The following is a 22,506-nucleotide window of genomic DNA, read 5'->3' on the forward strand; positions in this document are numbered from 1 at the left end:
GCTGCTCTAGGTAGTCTGTATTTACTAGTGCCATTTTGAGATGCAGGCTTTCCCATTCATACAGCTCTCTCTGCTGGTCATCCAGTATAATCAGAAGTGCTCCACCATAAGCACAAGCAACTAAGGGTGTTTCCTTTAATCTACTTCTGTCTTTTCCTATTTATGGATCAGGAGAAGTCAGTAGAGAAGCCAGTTGCCGCCACCTCCTTCAAGTCCTTTCTAGGTCTTCAAGGATTTTAGGCTGTGTAATTCTGCCTTTTTCTCTGTTGTATTTCATATAAGTCATTGTTTTTGCCAAATGGATTTACAGTTCTGCCTAATCTTGCTGCCATGTTGTGTGTCTTTACTCAAGGGGGAAATGACCTTCTTTTCTATTTCTTGTCCTGTTTTCCTAGTTATTTAATATGATATTAATATTTTATAATGGCTTATCTTTCTTACATTATACAAGAACTGCTCGTAGCTGGTGCTTTCTTCATGATCTAAGAAACTTTTATCAGCTGTGCTGCTTTAGGTTTTGTTTCATTACTTGGAAACTGACTTGCTGAGTGTCTGGTAATGATCCTGTTTCCTCCAACTTGGTCAAGTTCTGATTCTCTTTCCTGGTTAGGTCACAGGAAAAGCAGATTGCTTAGTAGGATGGGGGAGAAAAACTGTAGAAAGTGATAAGAGTCAGAGAGAGGAAGCATTAAAAGAGAAGAAGGAAAATGTTTTGAAATTAGGACTTGGAAAATGAAGAATGATATGTGATTTTGATGGGTGATCAAATATTTGGGGGAGAAAAAAGCAGAATCTCTAACTTAGTGCTACAAGTGCTGAGCAGTAGCCTTTGAGAACACTCAGACACCTTTCTGTCTAATAGTTCTGGTGTTTGAAGGTCAAAGGGGTTTAAAGAACTGCCTGACTCCCATTGAAGTCACTGGGTCTTGGGTATTCGACAGTAATTGCTGTATTCCAGCTAAGGGCTTTCCTATGCCTTGTAAACCTTTGAAAACAAGATAGAAATTTGCCAGAATATTAAGTAGCTTAGTTCCACGCCATACAATTTTAAATAAGAGCTTACTATTCATCTGTAATATTGATCTGTGAGATAACATTGTCTGTCTGCATATTCCTGTATAGTCTGTGGATAATACATTCCTAGTCTTTCTGATTTCTCTTTCACAGCATACATACAAAGGCTTTTAAAAATAGCAAATAATATTTTATGTTCAACTGTTTTTTATTGTTATCATTGATATGATTAAAAGTGCAGTTTACATGTTTCATACTAGAACAGTTGTGTGTTACTGCAAACTTTTGTCTTGGGAGCCCACCCACAAGGGGTGACTTCATTACAAAGTCTTTTTTATCCGGAGTCTAATTCTCTTTTGGAAGAGAAATGAAAACTGAAGTATTCTAGTAGTAGTGATGGTAGCGTGGAATACTACTACTGTATGTAGGCATAAGTAATACTCTATGCTTTTCTCTTTTGGCATAAATTCCACATAGGCTTTCTAAGAATCAGTTCCCTGTTACACATTACCATTATTGTAAAGACAGATGAGCAAAATCAGTTTAGTGGCATTCTACGTATTTTATTGTGTACAGGAAGTTCCATCTGAATATGAGGAAAAACTTCTTCACTCTGAGGGTGACAGAGCACCATAACAGGTTGCTTAGAGATGTTGTGGAGTCTCTTCTCAGGAGATACTCAAAAACTGCCTGTATACAATCTTGTGCAATGTGCTCTAGGTGACCCTGCTTGAATGGGTGGGTTGGACTAGATGATCTCCAGATCATCCAACTTCAACCACTCTGTGATTCTGTGAAATACAGAAATTAGAGGATGGGATCACACAAACATGTCAATTTGTGATATACAGCAAGTGCAGGAAAGTGGTGGGGAAAAAAAGAGAGAGAAGAGACGAGAGGTAAGACCATTTAGCAGTTTACTTTCCCTCAGAACAGGAAGAAGGTAGTCTGAAAAGGGAGTTAAGCAGCATGGGGTTAAGTTATGTTGAAGAGAATGTGCTTTTCTTAATGAAATGACAAGTGTTGGAGGAGAAGGAGAATGTATACTGGAGGAAGTCAAACTGATTGCTTGTAAGATGATCCTCAGTTTGAGAGCGAAGACAGAAGTAGGAGAGATTCTGAACTGAAGTAAGAGAAAGATGGGTTGTTAGCAGACTTGAGGATGGGAGAATAGAGGGAAGAGAAATAAAAAGAGAAGGGATGGGAGATTCAATAACCATATAAGCCAAATGAAAATAGGGAAATGAATGAGAAGTGACCAGTGCTGATGTGAGAAAATTGTGAAATAGCTGATGGAATCATGAGACTGAAGACTATACAGGGGAGATGCAGTACATGAGAGAGTAGATTGGGACTATTGCTTGATGAAGGCCAGTTGAAGGGAATGGTTCTTAGGCTTAGATCAAATAAAGACAGGAAGGCAAAGAAGGCCAGCCAAGGGCCAGAAGTTTGAGTTGTCAGGGCTGTGAGAAGAATTAGAGAGGTCTATGTTTAGTGATGAGAATGCTATGATAAGGAGTTGAAATCAGTGGAAGCTGAGGAGAAGATCTGTACTATAATAGGTTATAAGAGCAGGGCATAGGGCAACATACAGAAGCAAAAAAAAATAAAAGTAAAGTCTCCCTATAGTAATGAGCCTGACAAAATGTTATTTTGGTTTGTTTGTATTAAGTTAGAAATGATTGCATTAACAGTTTTGCCTTTAGAAATGGCATAATGTTCTTAAAGTTTGCTGTAGTCATGGTATGATTAGGCAGTACAAGCTAATAAGTATGTTGTTATATTTCACTTTAAAAATTGTTTTTGAGAAAAGAATTAAGGCTTTTTATTCTTTAAAAGATCTTGAACCTTATGACCAGACAATGTGTCATAAGAACAGAAATTTTGTCCCAGTCAGTCACTTCTTACTCACAGATGACTTAAGGAAATGAAATAATGGTAGTAGCTTTCTTCCTGACTTCTGTGTCAGTGTGAGCTCTCTTGTGTGCTCTCTCTCGCATGCGTGCACACTCTCTTTTTTAAACTTAGCAGCTGACAGTATCTTTGTTCTTCCAAGTAGTTGCTGTTCTTTTCTTACTACACATACCTGTGTTGATTAGTGCCCAATACACAGCTGTAGGGTTTTTGGCAATCTCTGGGGAGTGATGCTGGTGAGAAACAATTGAACTATTATATAAGCTAATGTATAGTGAGAGCAAAAGACATTGGGAAAGAATGAGTAAAACACCTTTGATGCAGAATGCTTTTAAAACTGGGAAGGAAGGAAGGGAACGGGATGTATGAAGACAATCTCAGCAAATGATTAAATACCCTTCTGCCTTAAGTCACAGATAAGATTCCTGAAAATAGAGGAGTCCAAGGAGGTCTTGAATGTGATAATAACAAGGACTACAGTATAATGATAGTTAATACTGTAAAGAGGCTCATCAAACAAAAACCCCACTCATTTTACTTCTTTAAGTGTTGTTTTTAAAGAACATAGATGACTATGTATTCATCCTGGCTTAGGAAGCTTGTGTATCATACATTTCTGTGAGACTACACTGGGGAAGTACTGCTGTAAAACTGTGCTGCTCATGCACTTTTTCCTTGATACCTTTTCTTGGCCACAGTTGGAAGAAGAGCTAGGTATGCCTTTCATCTGATCCTATATAGCAATTTTCAAGTAAACAGCTTGGAAAAACTGTACTAAGAGGGAGTTAACTCTCAAAACCATGTTCTCTAATAGTAATTTAGGTGCAGAATGAACAAAAGCAACAGAAATAAGTGGATAATAAAAAAAAAATTAATCTAAAAATGCTTAGTGTGCAAAACACTGAAAGCATTCAGATTCAAGGAAAGATGGCCTTATAGATGATTCTGAAATATGTTTTCTGAATATCTGTCAGTAAACAAAATGTATTTAAAAGGGGATGATCAACAAAGCAAAGATGACCTAATATATGAATGTATATTACATTGCAGTGCACACAATGAAGTTTGTGTGCACAGTTAAAACTGTTTCAGAATGGCTATGAATATGTGTTTATTAAGAAACAGAAGAGCCTTTGTTACTGTAGCTAAATGCTTGGGAGGTATTATTTCAAAATAGGAATTGGATTTACAAATGTTAAAATGCTTATTATATAGTAGTCTTTGAGGAAAAGGAGGATTGAATGCCTAATAGAAGTGAAAGGAATGGAACTGTTGAACTAGTTTAGGAAGAACCGTTTTTTAACCAGTAAGTGTGAAGGAAGTGAGCATTTCATTCGTTGCTGTTAGCTATAACCAGAGTGTGGATCTTCCAGGAATGTTTACTGTTATACTTTCACTGTAGCAGTAAAAGCAACACCTTGGACTATGAAGCGTTAAAGCGTTAAAGGTCAAAGAATGGAGCTAAGTTGAAGGGAAGCAAATGTTTAGGAGTTTAACTGTTGAAACAAGAAAGATTCTCTTTTCTGGGTCTTCAGTGAAGAATAGGAAAGGAAGGTAGTTAGGCAGTGGCTGAAGCATGTGCAACACATCAGCTTCTTGATAATGCATCTTTTTAAAAAATACGGCTTATGTCTGTTGTGTTTGTTGACGAGTTCATATGCCTGAAAGTGGTGTGGCCAGAAGCACTAGTTCATTTGTATTGTGCTGTCCTTGCTAGTGGAGAGTAGTTTTATTCACAATAAAGGAAATGCTTGTTGTCAAATTACAATCCGTTAGTGGTTACATCAAAAGCTACTGTATTGTCTGGTATGACTGCAGTTGCCGCTCAACTTCTAGTAACCGCTGTGAACAGCATCTAGGGAAATATTAAGGGGGTCCAGAAATTTAACTGCCATTGCTGTGCAAATGCCTTTTTTTGTACAGGGAATGACTGAGTCTGGGTGAATAGTTAGTAAGAAATTCCTATCATGCACTGATGACTGTAGGGAAATTAAAGAATTTCTCAAGCTTGTCATATTGATAGTCTGGGAAGAATGCTAATAATCTCAAAATAATTTATAGTGACTTGTATTCTGCTGATTTTTAAGATCTATTGATGTTAAAATTACATGTTGATATTATTAATTCAAAAAGGTTAAGAAAAAACTCATTTAAAGACAGGTTACCTGTTTTTACTTTTCATACATCAGCTATAAATATTATGATAATGATATGTAAAGGAGATGAGGAAGGAGATGTTGGATGGGAGTATCAGCAATGTTCGGTTTTGACTCAACTGACTGCAGTGGAAATATTGTGGAGAGGTTATGTCAGAACTCTGGTCTTTGTGATCTCCATTCTTTTACTGATAAAATATCTGCTGTATTCTCTGTCGCAGTCAGGCCCATAAAGCAGTTGTCCATGTGCTGGAACAATATGTAAGGAGACTTGTCAGCTCAGAGTCAGCTACCTTAATGTAGAGATGTCATCAGTATTTCATAGAAAGAAACCAGTTGAGAGGCAAGTTAGTATTTGAGAAATGGCTAACGGCTTGCTCCTCATTTTTTTTTTTTTTTTAATTTAATTAACTTTGACAGTCGCTTCAATGGACAAAAAAATGTATGCCATCCAGTTTGCTGTGTTTTGAAGCTGACAACCACTCTTAAACCTGAATGAATAGCATGGCTGAGGAATCACGTTGTAGAAAGACCAATTTCAATTTAACATTGGCAGGTGAGGATCAGCTAATGTATTGCCCTCACTTGAAGTACTGTTCAAGTTTCTCTTCAGTCTGCGCTTGGACCTATTTGACTTTTGTAGGATACTGAATCCTCTCGAGTCATGTTACAAGAAGAAACAACAACAACAACAAAAAAAACCCATACTAGTAGTCCTGTGGCAAGAAACCAGGAAATGGCAAGCTGCTCCAAAACCTGTCTGGGAGGTGACTGACTATCTCTTTAGAAGACCATCAATAAGTAGACCACTGAAATTCATAGAACAGATTGTATGTCTCTTTGGCTCAAGAAAGGAGTGATTGATTGATGTTAATATGTTCTGTCAACCTTTTCAAACATCTGTGTAGTATCACTGGAATACTTAGCACACCAAGTCTATTTATATTTAAAGTGGTCATTTTAAAAGCTCTGGGGAAACAATGTAATTCCTTGTATCCAAGAAGAAGCAAAACTGGTCTGTCTGAGCAGACAGATTGCCAAGAAACAGGGCAAATTGAATAGTTCACTATTCAGCTATGAAATTCTCATGTGTGAACTGGTGGACTATGCCAAACCATTTGTTCAGTTCTGTTCTATTTTGTATGGACTTAAGGAAAAACCAGATGATTGTAATCACTTTCAGTTTGGCACACTGTGCATCCTAGGTGGTATGAGAACAGCGCAGCTAGTTCTACGTCTCTTATTTTTGTTTGAGTGTGGCAGATCATGAAGAATCTGGCTGGAACCACAGGGTTTAGAACTGCTTTATTGTCCAGGAGGAATACTTTGCTGCAAATATTCACAGTTCTGGTTACATTCAGTAAAACCAGAGGTCTCTCTGACAGGTAGCATTTTTCAATAGCTGGGAGTCCAAACGCCCCTTGTTCTCTCTCTGGGGATGTGCATAGTTTGTCCTCTTGTGCCACATTGTATGTCAATTATTTGAGGAATAGCAGGCACCATCGTTGTTTTGTGAAGCGTGAATACCAGTGTGAAGGCTCAAAAGGCAATTTGGAGATCTGTATTAACTTAGTCTTGTTCAAGGGCTTTGTTGAGAGACTGCTCAAGCCTTCTCATGTTTTTCACGCAGAAGGAGCTTCTGAAGGCTTGCTTTTCGCATTAAAGTCTTTCCTGGCCTTATTTTCTATCTCAAATATGATTTTATACATCTCATTTTTTCTACCTTTATCAGAAACAAGGATTAGGAATGTCAGCTACAAGAACGTGGCATTTGTAATTGGGAGACACCTGAAAGGCTGTTAAGGCCACTTACTCCCCATTTTTAGAGAATCAGAGATCACAGAAATCTTTGGCATAGAGACCCTAATCACCATTCTCTGAAGATCTACAACACGATCAAATCCTCCTTTGTCATTTTTTCCAGCATCTATTTTTTAAGAAGTGAGTAAATACTGCTTAGAGAGTGGTGGAAGAATAAAATAAATATTTGGTGAAGATTAAAGTCATAATTCCTACCTCCCCCCAAACTATGTATTTTAGAGGTAGCTCATCCCGCTTCTTTTTTCTACTTACAGGTAGCTATGATTTAGACACCATTGGAATGGAAGATTAATAAGCTTGTTACTCTCTGGTATGGGATGTGATCCTTATATATACAGATGTAGTATATAGATCTATTTGCCTGGGCATGCCAGGCAGAACTTGCAGAATGTTAGCAAGTTGGGGAGGGATCTTTGCTGAAAAGATGAATACTTACCAGTTCTCTTGGGTGAGTCTGGGACATGGGTAGAAGAGACTGATATACCCTCAGATAAGAGAGCAAGGAAAGAGCCTTATATAGCTAGACAGCAGTGTAGAGGTACAGGAGAGAAAGTGGAACTGATGTTAACTTTTTTCCCAGTTTTCTTGATTTCTCTGCCAAGTATGATACTTGTAGTGAGCTGTCTCCATCTTGCACTTGAGCTAAGGCTCCTGCCTTTTCTTCCCTCCTCTCCCATCATAAAATATCTCGTTCCTCTGATGGCTAACACTGCACCCAGCAAAAAAAATCATCATGAGAAGGTATTTTCTTCTCAGCAGTAGAGAGTTTCTTCCTACATTTTCATTTATATTCAGTTACATTTCAGAAGGTTAAAAAACAGAACACTTCAGCAGAAACTGATTGTGGCAAGATGCCTTAATTTCCTTCCTCTTTCAGTGTATTTTTCCAGGCGTCGGACTGGATCCAGACTTTTGATCATATTCAGTAGCTATTACAAATATTTTTTTTTACCTCCTGAGATGATGTAGATTCTGATCTGCTGGGTTTTTATGCATCTGCTGATACGTGATCATCTGTTTACTTAATGTGCATTGAGCTTTACGCCTATCTAGGGATCCACTTTTCTCAAACAGCAGTAAATAAGGTGGAGTAAATACTATGCGACTGAGACGATCTGGGGTGAAATTGGAAGCAGGTTCTATTCTCAGTTGTGGATGTGGAGGTAAGAGGGAAGAAAAGAATTTCTTTCCACTGGAAAAGCTTTCGGAGGGAGGATGGGGAAAGAGGTGAAGAAACTTTAAACCTCTGGGCTCAAACTTGCCATATTAATACATCCCTTTGAACACAACTTTATTCAAACGATTCAAGTTTGGGGGCTGCTCAAGCAACATTTGGATTTAGAGTCAACATGTATAACAAGGATTCTTAAATGTTTATCTGTAGAAGATCTATTATTCTGCTATAACTGTCAACTTCTGGTATCTGTCGTCTCATCCTGTTTTCTCTCTCAATTCTCTCATTTTTTGCCAAAAGGCTTTGTCTGTGTTATCCATTTCTAGCCTCTCTTCTGTCAGAAAGCAGCCACAACACATAAAATGGGCAGAAATCTTTGGATGCGACTCAGGTGCTGTGAGGTGCTGCATATTGCTTAACAGGAGGTAGTCAGAAAGGTGGATAATAGGGGTTTTAGAAAGACTCCACATCAGCTGAAAAGGAATCCTTCACCAGAGGATGAATCCTTTCCTTTATTATGCTGTCTTGCTGTCAACAATAGCATGTAGCTGTTAAAGTGCAAAGGAGAACTCCCTTCTGCTGTGCTATTTCATAAGTTATTTTGATAACAGCCATTATGGATTATGACAGTTATCAAACTACCATAATTCCTTTTATCAGAAAGAAATTGACAGACAGAGCATACCACCTCTTGTAGTTCTGACTGAGACTTTCTGAAGTGCCTGTCAGGATCTGTCCCAGCATGTAATGTCCTTACATATGGTAGTGGTGACATATACTGATCATGCCAGCAGACTGATGTGGTCGAGGGTTAAATGGTGATACTGTTTATGAATAGTTTAAAGTGGAAAAAGCTAAAGGAGATGAATTTGATTTCTTTTAGAACCCCTCAGTATTGGCCCTGAGTGGGGATGGAAAAATAACCAAGTCCAATTTCTGTGACCTCATTTTTGTAATGTTTGGAATGATGCAGAGGCAACACATCTGCATGCTAAAGGCAATTAGACTGGGTCAGTACTGCAGAGCCACTAAGAATCCTATTTCTGTTGAAGGCATGAGCAGTATCATGGTGACCTATCAGGCACTCACAGACATACCTGTGACAAAGATGATTGTGGCAGTGTTGCAGTTGCTAGAGTTCAGTAAAGTGAAAAATACATGAAGTGTAATTGTGAAGGGAAATCCTGAAAGCAGATGGTAGAATCATCTTGTGGTGTACCTTACCTCAAGATGTGTGTTAAATCTCTCTCGTCTTTTCCTCTTAATGCTTTTGTGTTTTGTTTTTAAAACGTGCTGCTGGTGTCAAGCTCAGTGTTTTTTGGGAGTAGGAGGATTCTTTTTCTTTCCCCTCAGAGTTTTCTTCTACATGCTAAAACTAAAAAATGAAACTGACATTCTGCTTATGGCAAAACTTGTGGTAAGAGTTGAATTTTAAAATGGATTTTGTTTTGCAATGTTTAAGCAAATCGGAGATTTCAACAGCATTTCCTTTGTGCTTGAGAGATCTTGTTACTTAATCTTTCATCTATTTACCTTCCTTGAAAGGAATTATGAGTTAGTTCATTCTTTCAGTAGAAAATAACATAATTTGGTACATTAAATACATTGAGAAACAAGGAATTATATTCAAGGAATTATGTTGGTCTGACCTACTGGTGCTTCGCAGTGTGAACTTAAGCAAATAGTTTAGACTCTTTTGTGCTTCTGTTATATCTAGAAAATAAGAAAGATAATAATGTTTTCTCTGAAGCACTGTGAAAAATTACTCTGGTGCTGAAGTGCAGTGCAGACTAAAAATATGGAAATTATTGTGTTAGTTATGGAATTATGCAAATTACCAAACATTGTCTGGAATAGTGGAAGTAATGTGATGACATTGGTGATAAACTTATCACTATTAGAAGTTTGTTCTATCATCTACAACAGAGCTGTTTTGGTGGATTTTGTTTATTTTTAAATAAATTCAGTAGCAAAAATGTTGTCTCTATCTAAAAAATATATATGCTGCTCAGAGGGATGTAATTGCACTATGTGTAATTGCACTGTGCACTCTCTTGTTTGGTGTAAGAAAATGAAACTTGATTCAGCTATAATTTGATGAATTGGCAGACAAATATCTTGTTGTTTGGTTTGGATCTAGGTGTGGGTGGACTGTTTCTTGCATGTACTAGCGGTCGAAGTCCTTTCTACGTGCTGTTGAAGAAAAAAAAATCCCTTTGAATTATCATTTACTGGTAGATGACCAGACATGGTAAATATTAAGAGTATGAGCAGGTAGAACGATACCCATTTTTAGAAAATGAAATGGTTGGTCAGAAGAGATCCTTTCAAATACTTTCAGTATCTGCTTAAGATTTTAATAGAATTCAGCTTGCTAATTGGAGTGTACATTTAATAAATGCATTCATTGCTTATGCAGGGTAGGTCCTCAGAAGCTCACAGAATGCATAAAGAGAGGGGAAATCTTGATCAATTGTAAAATTCCTACTTAATTTCAGTACATCTCTGCAATTTGTTTTATATGTGAAACCATGTGTGCAAAAACCTCTTAAAGTGACTAGTTCAGCTGATTTCCAGACTAGTTGTGGAGACACAGATTTTTCTGTGCAGTTGGTATGTTAAAAAGAAAACTTAACTGTAAGACAGTATATTTCACTTGTGTTTTTAGCTGTAGTTCTAATTAATCTAACTAAAAGTAATACAGCTTCTTGCTGTATTCTATTTTACTGAATACAATTACTTTTAACTGGCCTTTTTCCTTGAGCTAGCTGTGGGTTTTTAGTAATTGTTGTTGTTATTGTTATTATTTTAACGATGTTGTTAGTAACATAATTGTTACTAATACAGCTTGTTTTTTGTCGTTTGTCCATTAGCCACATGTTAAACTATTAGTTTGTAATTCTTAGTCCTTTTTTATTTTAGGTGTGGTTTTTGAAGTCCATAAAAGTCTACTCCTTTGCAATAGCTCTTTCCTTAATATTCATAGTTTGAGAGTTGAATTAAAGCTAAAAATAAATATGTAAATAGATTCTGAAAAGTTACTTAAAGTGATTCATGAATTTGATCTAGAAAGAAGTCAGTCTTGTTCTGTTACTTAGAGACTAAAGTATCCTCAGTTTTGAAGAGATTACATTGCCATTGTAGAATGACAGTTAGTGGGAAAATACCACCTTCAGGCAAGATGATTAAAAGAATATGGTTTCTGGTTTGGAATTCAGCAGGAAGAACTGATGTGTATTGGTTCAAATTACTCAATGGGTACATCTGAAGAATTTTCTTGGAAGTAATGTGAGCTTATTGTCAGTCATTGACATATAGATGGAAGACCTGAAGTTAAGAGCCCAGAGGCAAAGCTAGTACTAGACTTTGAAATATGTACCTAAAGAATTGATGTTTTTAATTTTCTTTTTATTTTCTAGCATCAGATAAGCTTTTTAAAAAATAACTGAATAATTTAATTTGTTCAGTGGGAATTTTGTAATGTAATTTTGTTATAAAAAAAAATTATTGGCTTAAAAATACAGTCATGCTAGAGATGTTTCAACTTTACATTACAATGCCTTCTTGTAAAGGAACTGATAATAGCACAATCTTTAAAGATACATTTTGAAATCCAGAAAAGAACATTATATCATCCTATCTGATCTTCTGTATTTCATAGACCTGTTAGGTTTCAACTTTCCTCCTGCACAATATCCATTAACTGCGATTTATCTAAAGTGTGTTTTTTCAAGAGTACATCTACTCATGATGTTTTAAAATCAAGAAATCTAGAATCTGCTGCTTTCTTGGCTGCTTGTTCCAGTAGTCTGATGTTCTTATTTCTGAAATAAAGAAAATTGTTGTGTTTCTAATAAAGAAAATTGTTGTGTTTCTAATACCTATTTATATATCTTCAATCTTCTGCCATTGTATACTATACAGGCTGTAATTACCTCTGCTTAAATAATAATTTGCTTTTCCTTCTTCTTCTTCTTCTTTTTTTTTTTTTTTTTTTTTTTTTTTTTTCCCTCTTGATTTCATGTTAAGTGGTCTGCTGGACCTTTTTGAATTAGTAGTAAAGAATTACTAGGCTATTGCTCTCTGCAGTAACCTTACTGTCTTTTTTAGCATATAGTACTAAGAGTCAAGAAGACAGCTTTGTGTTGCTCTTATTTCAGAATTTAGGAATATAAGCAAAATGAACATAGGGAGTTCTTCATAAATTGATCTTATACAGAAATATCTTGTTCTCTCTTAGAAGCAAAGTGTAAAATTGAAAAGATTAGTTTTGCACTAAACAATCATCCGTAAATACTGGATGCATAAAATGAGCATTTGACTCAGTTGAAAAAGCTGTCTTAGAGAAAAGAAAAGAAAAAGGAAAAAAACCCACCACCACCAAATATTTGAAATGTTGCATTTAGAAGATAGGATTGTCCTAAGTATACTTTTACACTTTATTTTAAAGTTGTTCATTTTGATAAGAATTTTGCATAATCTCCAGGAACAGCATATTTTTATGACAAACTTTTGTTTACTTTCAGAGTTCTGTTTTTTTGGATTCCATTTTTTTCTGACAATCTGTGTTTATAGAGATAACATGATCTTGGCAAAGCATGTAGTGCTGTATCTTTGTGAAAGCTGGCTGGTATTTCAGATAGGGAACAAGTGAAGGGCTCTCAGGCCATTGATGATTAAGGAAGCATTAAATAAACTATCAAGCAAGTGCATTTTCCTGAATTGGAAAGGTAAAATTGTCAACATTGCTACCTTAAATTATTCAATAATATAAAGCATTAAAATAGTATTTAAAAAAACTATTCCTTTTTTAACATACTTCAGCCATTCTATTGAGGGATAACAGAAACTGCAATATTAATATATTGTACAATTGAACTCTAAATCACTATTGGATAGGTTTTTGAACTTATATGCGCTTAGAAGGGTTGATTTTAAAAATACTAGTAATTATTTTGTTTATGGAGATCATTTACTTTCAAGTACTTCTGTGGCACTGTCTCATTAAATTGTGCCTTGAATATCGTGTGTGAGTGTTTGGGGGGGAGTTTATTTGTTTTTTGTATTCACTTGTATCATGTTATGTAACCAGCACAAGGTTTTAGAATGATTTAAGTGTAATGTAGTTCATGCATATTTTCATCCGTTTGTAGCCCTATTGAATCTATATAATACGAAAGTTGGGGGAAGTGCTTGGTTTTTGTTTGTTTTAAAGGACAAGGTTTTTGCTAAATGGATTACTTAGTACAGTGAGCTCTAACCTTGACTACAGTTTTAGCTATTGCTGCAATACCAAAGAAAGCTAAATAAAATTGTAAAAATCATATTTAGATTGTGTTATGTAGAATTGTCTTTTCTATAAACAAAATTCAAAGTTAATCACTTTCCAAGTTACTGTAACTGCTATGTCATTGTAAAAAAATTTACTTTGTTTCTCCTATAAGACTTGAAACTTTAAGCACTTTTCCACAGTAATAAAAACACTTTGTGGAGGGAATTCATGCATGGAATTTTCATCAAGTCTGGCCTATTGATATGTAATTTCTAAACTGAAGTAATTAAGAGAAGTTGAAAAAGCACGGTAGACTGAAGATGTAGGCTTCTAGAGAGCCCAGAGAAGACACTGGAATCTTGCTATTGGCTGTTGTGTAGAGATTGCTGATTCACTCTGACTTCAAGGTTATCCTGTTTATGTTCTGACAATTTTTTTTTTCTGAAAAAGGCTAATTTGGTGAAGCACGTGCTTTCAGATTCTCTTCCAATACTACAAAAATTGGGACTGCATATACAAATAAGAGGCTAGTTTAATTCATCCAGAACTTCCACTTTTTTTGATGACACCATCTCAGGATTCACTGTCAGGTGGCAAAAACTGGAAAAGTAGGAAACTCCGAAGAAGAAACAACGATGGGAACAGCTGTAAAGAAATTTTATATGTATAGTTTTATAAAGAAAATCTTTTTGCTTTCCAGTCTCTAAGTAGAAAAGATGGTAGGGATGATATTCTCTGTGATATTTTTACCCTCTATGGTAAAGTCTGTAGTCTGTAAAGTTATACTTTTGCCCTGAAAAATAGAGATTTAGAAGTTTGATAGAGGATAGTAATCTCAATCATAATCTCCTGATTCTTGAAGCTGAACACTTCTTCATATAGTCAGCTCTGCAGAGAAGCATGGAACAGGAAGAAAAAGAGCCCCTGAAACCTTGTTTTAAACCTTTTTGGACACTTTTCCATCTTTTCTCTTTTGTTCTTTCTTCTATGTACCTCCTACTTGCCTACAAGAGGATAGCAGTGTTATGGCCATTCCCCCTGCACCCAAATAATGCTCTGCTCTTAATTCACCTGAAGAAATTACAGCTCTTAGCCCATGTGAATTTCTATTCACTATGTAAACACATATGACAGTTACTTCAGAGGCAGTAGTTTCACTAACCTCTGAGGAGGGAAGTGGCCACACTGGGGAAGTGAGATAAGAGGGCAAGAAAAAGGAGATGATAGAATTCAGAAGGAAAGTCTGCAAGGGTTTAACTTTTTAAAATCTAGGTTTGGGAAAGGTTGCTGAACAGCTGCAAATTAGTCAGTTTATCCTAATAGCCAATGGAGGTTGGAAAGAGTTATGACCTATTTTCTTGAAGGAGCGGTTTGATGTGAGGAAACGCTGTATCTTCTGTGAAGAAAGAGAAACTTTATTTTTTATTTTTTTTCCCTACCAGGATACAACTCTGCTTGATAAAACCATGTTGTTTGCACAGAAGACAGGGTTTTTTTTTGTAGATGTGGAACTCCAGAGCACTCCAGTAACTGGAGAGAAAAAAGAATGTATTGAAAGTCTGATGCGATTCAAAAGTGCCAAACTACTGCAAGTGGTGTCTTGGATGTTCTGTTTCTTTTGAGAGCAGACATTTAGCTGAGAACCCTCTATCTGCACAGGGAAAGGACAGGCCATCAAAGACTAGGAAGGAGTAACAATTTTGAAACCTTTTCCATTGCAATACACTTAATGTCTGCTGTACCACTGTTCAGCTTTCTCAGATTGCAACATGAAACATATGTGACTTCTGAGGGCTACTGTAGCTTGCTTGGTTCTTGACAGCATTTACTAAACTGGCATTTGCTTTCTAACTATTGATGCTATTCTTTGGCAGCACAGCACTATAGTAACTACTCTTGGTTCATGTTTTGACAAATTCCTCTTCAGTTATGAGATGGGAATTATACTTTACAAAAGGACAGCTAGTTTTCTTCAGAAATATCTTACAGTATCATCTTCCCACTTATCTGATCTGACTAGAAGTAGGAATCTTACAGTGCTTAAAATATCCAAGCAATCTGACAGAGTACTTGCTACTGCTGCCTTTACACTTTTTGCTTTCTTTTGCACTTTCAGTATTTATTATAAACTGTGAATGTAGCTGTAACTGTCTTGTGTGTCCTCTAGTGAAGATTGAAGGATTTTTCCCTAAACTGTTTTCAACAAAAATGACATTTTGTAGAAGAATAATTTTTTTTTCTGTTCCTGTGATGAATCAGAGTATTTTTCCCCCACTTTGAAATGTGTGGGATGGGTTTTTCTGTTGTTGTTTTTCATTGTCTCCTAATTTCTTGGTAATTCATTGGAAGTTTTTATTACGTAGAAGCCTATACTTCAACTGTTCTGTGTAGGACAGTGGTCCATCGTATTTTATAATTAAAAGCTGCTAGGCAGAATGAGGCTGATAGCCAGCAAGCTATTTTAACTTTGAGTGTACTTGGGGTGGACTTACAGAGAAAGAATTTGCTCAGTGTACACAAAAGCATCAGCAATTTCTTTTTTTATCTTTTTGAAAGAAATCAAAGAATCGGATTGAGACTTGTACTCTATTTAGCCCTTATTCCATGATCTGAGCTTTTGAGCAGAATTCTTTTTTTTGTATAGTTTATGCAACAGAAAAGCTAGCACGATACACCGTACCTGTGAAAATATCACTTAGTTCCTGTATGTATTGGACTTTATTTGTAAGAAAAAAATGAAATGTTGAGAATGTTTTGGAGGTCTTTCCTCCCTTCAGTTGCCAACAAGTATATGCAGACCGACCTGCTCATTTCTATCTTAAATTTGCTACAGTCATCTTTTATTGCATTGTTTAGAAGAATTTGAGAGACTTGTATAAGGGAATCATGGGAAATTGAAGTCATTTTTCACATACTTCCTGCAAAAGGTCTCTCTGACCTATTGTGGCTACTGCTCCTGTGTCCTCTGTGCATATAAAGCTGTGCGGATAATGGTGGCTCTGAATGGACTCAGATCACTCTGTCTGGGGAGACAAACTCGGCCAAAACAATTGGGCAACCCTTAGAATTGCTTGGAAATTTTCTGATGAAATACTGTCTTGTTGAAATTTATCAGCATGGTGAAACAGAAATGTTTTGCAGATACAGACCAACTTTTGCCAAAGTTCTGATGGAACTTAGGCAGAGCTGTTCCTGTCGGCAGGTTTCTGATTTGATTGCTTTTCTGGCAATTTACCGACTTGGCAGGCTACTGTGAAGAACAAGCTTCTAGGATCTATTGTTCATTCAGCTTTCCAGACAGCACCCAAAGATTGCTTTCTTCCTGGAATAAGCTAGGGTAAGGGCTTCATTCTCTTATGCAGAACTTAGAAATAAAAAGAATGAGATTTCTATTTGGAATGAAAAAATTCAAATCCTTATACTCACTGCTTCTCTCTGGTTAGTCTGTTCATATTACTGGACCAGGCTGGGAACATGACTCTTTCCTTATGCAAAGGTTCATGGACGCTACTGAATTGCTGATATAGACAGTGGTTTGCCAAGTAAAAACTGTAAGCAAATGTTATCTCCATTTCCTCAGGTTTTTTTAGCACATGTTTTGTCATTGATAAGGTAGAGATCTGTCATCTTCTTTCTGCATCTGCTTGTAACTATGTGCATTGAAATCTTGATCTATTAAAATCCTTCTCTGATATTAATGTACAGCTGACTAAACAGGAAAATTCAAAGTCATATAAATTTCTGTACTTGCTTTTAGTATGAGTAGTCTTTTCTCCTGTGTCTGTGACTTGACCTCACAGCAAGACAAGTTTTAGATCCCTCAAAAACAAAAATGTATTAGAAGAGAGTTCTTGGGTTTTCCAGATTGCTTGAGTACTTTTAAAGGTATTGTGGCACACTGTGACTTTGGTAGAATTAGTAAGAGAAACATTTTCTGGTGAATTTGTGTTTGAAGATGTGTATCTCTTGCTATGTTTTTTTGTGTGAGAAGTACAAGCTAGTGATTTAGTGTGTTCAGACTGAACAAATGCTTTTAAGAGTCTCTGGTCCATCCTTCAAGGAGCAGTGGCACTTCTGCACACACTATTCCTTTAAAGAAACTACTTTTGCCTATCAAAAACATGTATGCGTTTGGTTTCTTGTATTTTTACCTTTGTGTCTCAGAAAAGAATCAGATTATGAACACGAAAGAAATGTGAGGGTTACTGCATATTGCATGTACAATAGATCTGCTATTGTTTTGTTTTCAAGTTTTTTTAAAAAGTTTTTGTAGTACAATAGGACATGCTGGATGTGTATCATGACAGATCTTAGTTGTTCTTTTTCAGTCTGCGTATTGAAACTGGACCCTGAAGATGTTTTGGATAAAAATACTAAGTGTAAAACAACAAACTGACCAATACAGTCAGAAGTGAGAAACTGTTGACTGACTTTTCTTCTTATTCTAATCCTTTTAGAGATAAAAGAAACTGTTTTTTATGAGAAGACCCATATTATTCTTTAGCACCTACTGATACTCTCCCGTTAGTGCTTACCAATGTGAAACCTGATAGGATGTTTCTTGTGAGATATTTTTAGCCTCTTGTCTACCTACATACCTACCATAACTTGGGAAGGCTTTAGTGATCAAGATCTTCCAAACCCTTTGGAGGAAGGGTGTGTGTACAAGCAGATGGAAATTGTGTACATTTTTGTAGGTTTTAAGTTTATACAAGCTGTCCTGACAATGACAGGGAGACAGTCTATATATACAAGTCTTACTTGTGAATAGAAAAGGCTAATTTGATCTTCCCCATCACTTGCTTGTAGAATGAATATTAAAGGTGCTCAGTGACATAGCCACAGTAGATCTACTAATTGTGTTCGTAGGAATTGTAAAAGCCTACTGAGAAGTGATTGTTTCAGACTGTAGAATCTCCTCTGTGTTGTATTCTTTGCAAATTACGGCAATTGGATAGATGATGTAGAAATTCATCATAACTGAGTCTAATTAGACTCTTAAATTTGTTTTAGAATTGGGCATTTAAATTCCTGCAGCTGCCAGAAATACAAACTGACTTAGATTTGAGCAAATAGAAGGAAAGCAAATGGGAAAACAAGGTTGCTAGCAAGATGGTATGCTGCCAGAAACACAGAAATATAGGTGAGAATCTTAGGAATTGTCTGTTGCTAGAGCAAGTTGTGTCAGATAAAACTTAATCAGTCTAGAAGTGTGCAAAGTGGGTATTTTTATAAGACTTTGGTGCTGAACCTATTTTTAATAGGAAGATCTGTGGATTTGTACAGAAAATGTGCTTCAGTTTTCTTTTTAAGATGTCATGATAGCCACAATAAACCAGGTTTTCCTCTCTGAATTTCTTTGGTTTTTGTCCCAGACTGTGACCTGTTCTCTCATAAGCAAATGGCCATTTTTCTATTTGGCATATGAAGTATGATAGGCTAGATATTAGGCTGCTTTATGCAACTGTTGCATTTGAAATGCACACTGCAATGCCACTGAGCTTATCATCATTCAAAGTGTTGCAACATTCAAAATGTTGCCTCATTCCACTGGGCACTGCTACCCAGAGAGTGGAAGGGACTTGAGTTCTTAGATAAACCTGGTTTGTTCCATCTGTTTATTGGCAGCTGTCTCGTATAACTAACAACAGTGTTGTGCAATTGATCTGGCGTTTGTGGAAAAGGTACACAATTCGCTGCAGTCAGGTGAATCTTCACATGCTTCTGCTCAAAGTCAAAAGTCTGACAGGGAGTTATGAATGCAAGGCAGTTGTGAATGAGATGAAGGGAAAGATTCAGTGGAGAATGGAATGGCCCTTTTAAACCAGAAAATAATTTAGAATACCCAGAAATACCTTCCACCCTGAACTTACATGAATAAGCAGCGATTCTGTGCTTCTTCACTTAAAGCTCGTGCTGTCAGATCTGCATACTCGAACAGCAGTAGACTGCTCTTCCCTCAGCAGTTTTCTTTTGTATTTTAATATAGGTCTGGAGAGCTCGCATAGTGGGTACTATCTTCACTGGCTGACTAGACAGCAATTAAAGGGGCATCCCTGGAGGTGCACACAAAGTTCACAGCTGTCCAAACAAGGCAAAACTGGTGTTGTCTGAAGCTGATACTGCAAGGAGAAAAACACTAATCATTTTTGAAACAGTTTGATTTCCACAGCGAGAGAAGCTGAATTTACTGCTCACTGAGATAGGTTCTTTTTTCTTGGGATATTGATGAGAGGCTCACTAGAGAGATTTTTTTGAAGATATTGTTGTGTTGGCTTCCTGTTCTCTCCTGTCGGAAAAGATTTCTATCTGGAGAGACATCAATCCAAAATTTGCAGAGTACTCCCATTCTGAATTCTGCCCCTTTTAATCTTTCAATGCATTTTTATTTTTTCTTCTAGTCAGTGTTAAAATTCACTTTTGCTTCTTTATGAGGCTCTTTCCTGTGTCTGGAGAGTCACAATATGGAACTTTATCTATTTTTACTGATGCAGAAAGCTGCTGTTGTGCTTAAATGCTTTCTTTCAAATGGTGTTTCTTGCAATTGCAGACATGTGCAAAAAAGGCAATGGTAAATGTGCCCTTGTCTTTCATGTTACTGGTTAACACCAAAGCACTTGTTAATTTTCAACTGAATTGAAAGGAGTAGCTACTATCAATTTTCAATTAGGTTAGAATTGATTGTTTTGGCTAAAGGAAGTGTTACTAAATGAAGTGAACATACCATCTCTTGCTTTATGTATTTTTTTCCCCTTATCATTTCTCCTTTCTTTGTGTAATACCAACAATTTTCTTAAACTGATGCCATATTTACACATACAGTATGTCAAATAGTTCATGTAGTAAAAGATATTTATTACTTTTAAATACTTAAAGATACTTTTAAATACTTAAATAATGAAAGAAAAGGACATGGTGAGTGCAAAAGAATAGAGAATTATACTTCAGATCAGGTGTCCATTTCATATCTTGCTGGAACTGGGGAGCACTCCTTACTAGAACCAAGAAGACAGAGTGTGTTTGAAAAAAGACAGTAGGAATATAGACAGAAGAAATAGGAGGGGATCACTTCATCTGAAGCTAAACATAGATTTTAATGAATAGTCAATGGAGTAGTGTAGTGTTAAATAATGATCTATTATGTATTGTTCACAGCCATCAGCTTATCTTTTTATATTGTGTTTTTATTACCTATAGGTTATGTTCCACCTGTATGTGTACTTTATTTGGCCTCCTGTGAAAGCGGCAGCAAGTAAGTGACTTGTGATGTGCTTATTTAAAAGACTTCATCTCTTGTGTACCTCCTGTTTCATACAGAGCTTTCTTAAGTGATTAAAGGTAATCAGCAACCAAGGAATTTATTTGTAGTGAGAGAATGCTCTGATTTTGAACCTCCAAAGGTGTATTTTCGAAGTTGTGTGACTTCTGATCCTGGTGTTGAGGGCATATGAAAAAAAACATTTAATGAGATTTACTATATCAGTAGTAGTTTCAGACTAGTTAACTAATTTCTGCCTGGTAGAAATAAAACAATAATATGAATCATTGCAGCTATGCATAAGAATAAATAACATAGGTTCTCAGTTAGTGGAGTTGGTGTTACAGAGAGGAATAGAGAACTGCAGGTAAACATATTGAATTGTGGATGCTGGTGACTTAGAGCAGTGGGAGGAATGATTATGCTGATCTTTCAAACTCAAATTTGGAATATTATTCTGATCAGGAATATAAAAATTATCCTGTTGGATCAGGTCACTGTTCTTCTGTTCCAGAATCGAGTCTTGTATGGTTAGCAACTTGAATCTCTAAATCATTAACATTTATATACCTTCCAAATTTTAGGTAATATATTCCTGTTGTATATGAATAGACAAGCCATTTTTAACTTGATTATTATATTTCAAACATCTACTTCCAGCTGTATGTGGGCTTGGTACATTGCTGCTGTTTGAGAAACCATACTTTTCTGGTACTGTCAAGAACTTACCTAGAAAAGTTGTATTTATGTATATTAAATCTGTTATACCAGCTATAAAAATACTTTATACAAACATAAATTCTTCTATATAACAGTGTGATAACCAGTCTGTTACGCATATCCTAAAAAATGATACTCAAGTTATATTCTGCTAACAGGCTGGCTAATGTCTCCAGAACTACTTAAAATGTAGCCTTGAATTCTAACTGTTAAAAAAGCTGAACAAATATTTCTTTTGCCATGTTTCATGTTTCTGGGCTGAAGCAATGATCTCTCAATGGAGCAAAGAGAGGGAAAATGACAATGTCCAGTTGGTGGCTTATCGCTTAAGAAACACAGGTGAAAGCAATTCAGTTGATAGGAATTGCTCTTTCACACCACTTTCCTGTGAATAGGAACCACGTGTTTCAGTTACTGCACACATATAGCTCTTTTGACCCTTAGTAGTAGAACTGTTTCCTTTATAAGATCAATGCCTAGAAGATGTATTTTTTCTTTTTCTGTGAAGAAGCTGATTCAGGGAGATTTCATTACTTGCTGTCTGCTTTACCTGTCTGCTTCATCTGCACTTTGGCATAAAAGACAATGTTGAAACTTGAAAACAGTTTAAATTGAAGTGATGATGTGAATATACAGATTGTCTCTCTGGAGATTGTTCACATGCTGTTATTTAATGGAACCCTTAGAATTAAAGCAACAAAGAGAATAGAGAAAAGTAGAATATTTACATTTTTGACTATACTTTGTACATATTCGATTTCACATTCTTAGATATGATTAAGCAAGTTGTTTCTTTTGTTTGTTTCCCTCCCCCCCCCCATGTAGAAATAAGGAGGCAGTGCTAGCTTTTTTTTTTTTTGGAATTGGCAAGTCCGTCCCCAGAGATACAAAATCTGGGAAGGAGAGCCAGAAACAGGCATGTAGTTTTCAGGTCTTTTTAGTTCATTTGAAATTGGCCAGGTTTTTAGGTTATTGTATAAAACTGGGAGCATGACAGCAGTATTTCCATTTAGCATTCTATAGAAATAACATTATATCTTGTAATATAAATGAAATGGAAGGATCTGTCAATTCAATAGTAGCAGAAGTAAAGGTGTACTTCCAATAGAGGATTATTGTAGTATTTTAGAAAACTGCTATGCTAATTAAAGGAGAATGACACAAACATTACTGCCTT

At 36.2% G+C, this 22,506-nt stretch overlaps 1 protein-coding gene across 10 annotated transcripts in view; it reads left to right on the forward strand.

The window, feature by feature from the left end:
• Positions 1-22,506, forward strand: part of JAK2 (Janus kinase 2) — a 92,816-nt gene that overhangs the window by 22,377 nt on the left and 47,933 nt on the right. Inside the window, exons 1-2 of one of the 10 annotated variants that reach the window (XM_062600246.1) lie at positions 8,015-8,068; positions 20,549-20,603. The exons of 1 other annotated variant lie outside the window; for it this stretch is intronic. The gene's annotated coding sequence lies outside the window, so the exon portion shown is untranslated. Of the gene's footprint in view, positions 1-8,014; positions 8,069-12,719; positions 12,810-14,865; positions 14,947-17,170; positions 17,237-20,548; positions 20,604-22,506 lie in introns of those variants that run through there. 8 more of the 10 variants (XM_062600253.1, XM_062600244.1, XM_062600254.1 and 5 more) reach the window with 8 other exon arrangements.

Source organism: Rhea pennata, chromosome Z (genome assembly GCF_028389875.1).
Source record: "Rhea pennata isolate bPtePen1 chromosome Z, bPtePen1.pri, whole genome shotgun sequence".
Lineage (NCBI taxonomy): Eukaryota > Metazoa > Chordata > Aves > Rheiformes > Rheidae > Rhea > Rhea pennata.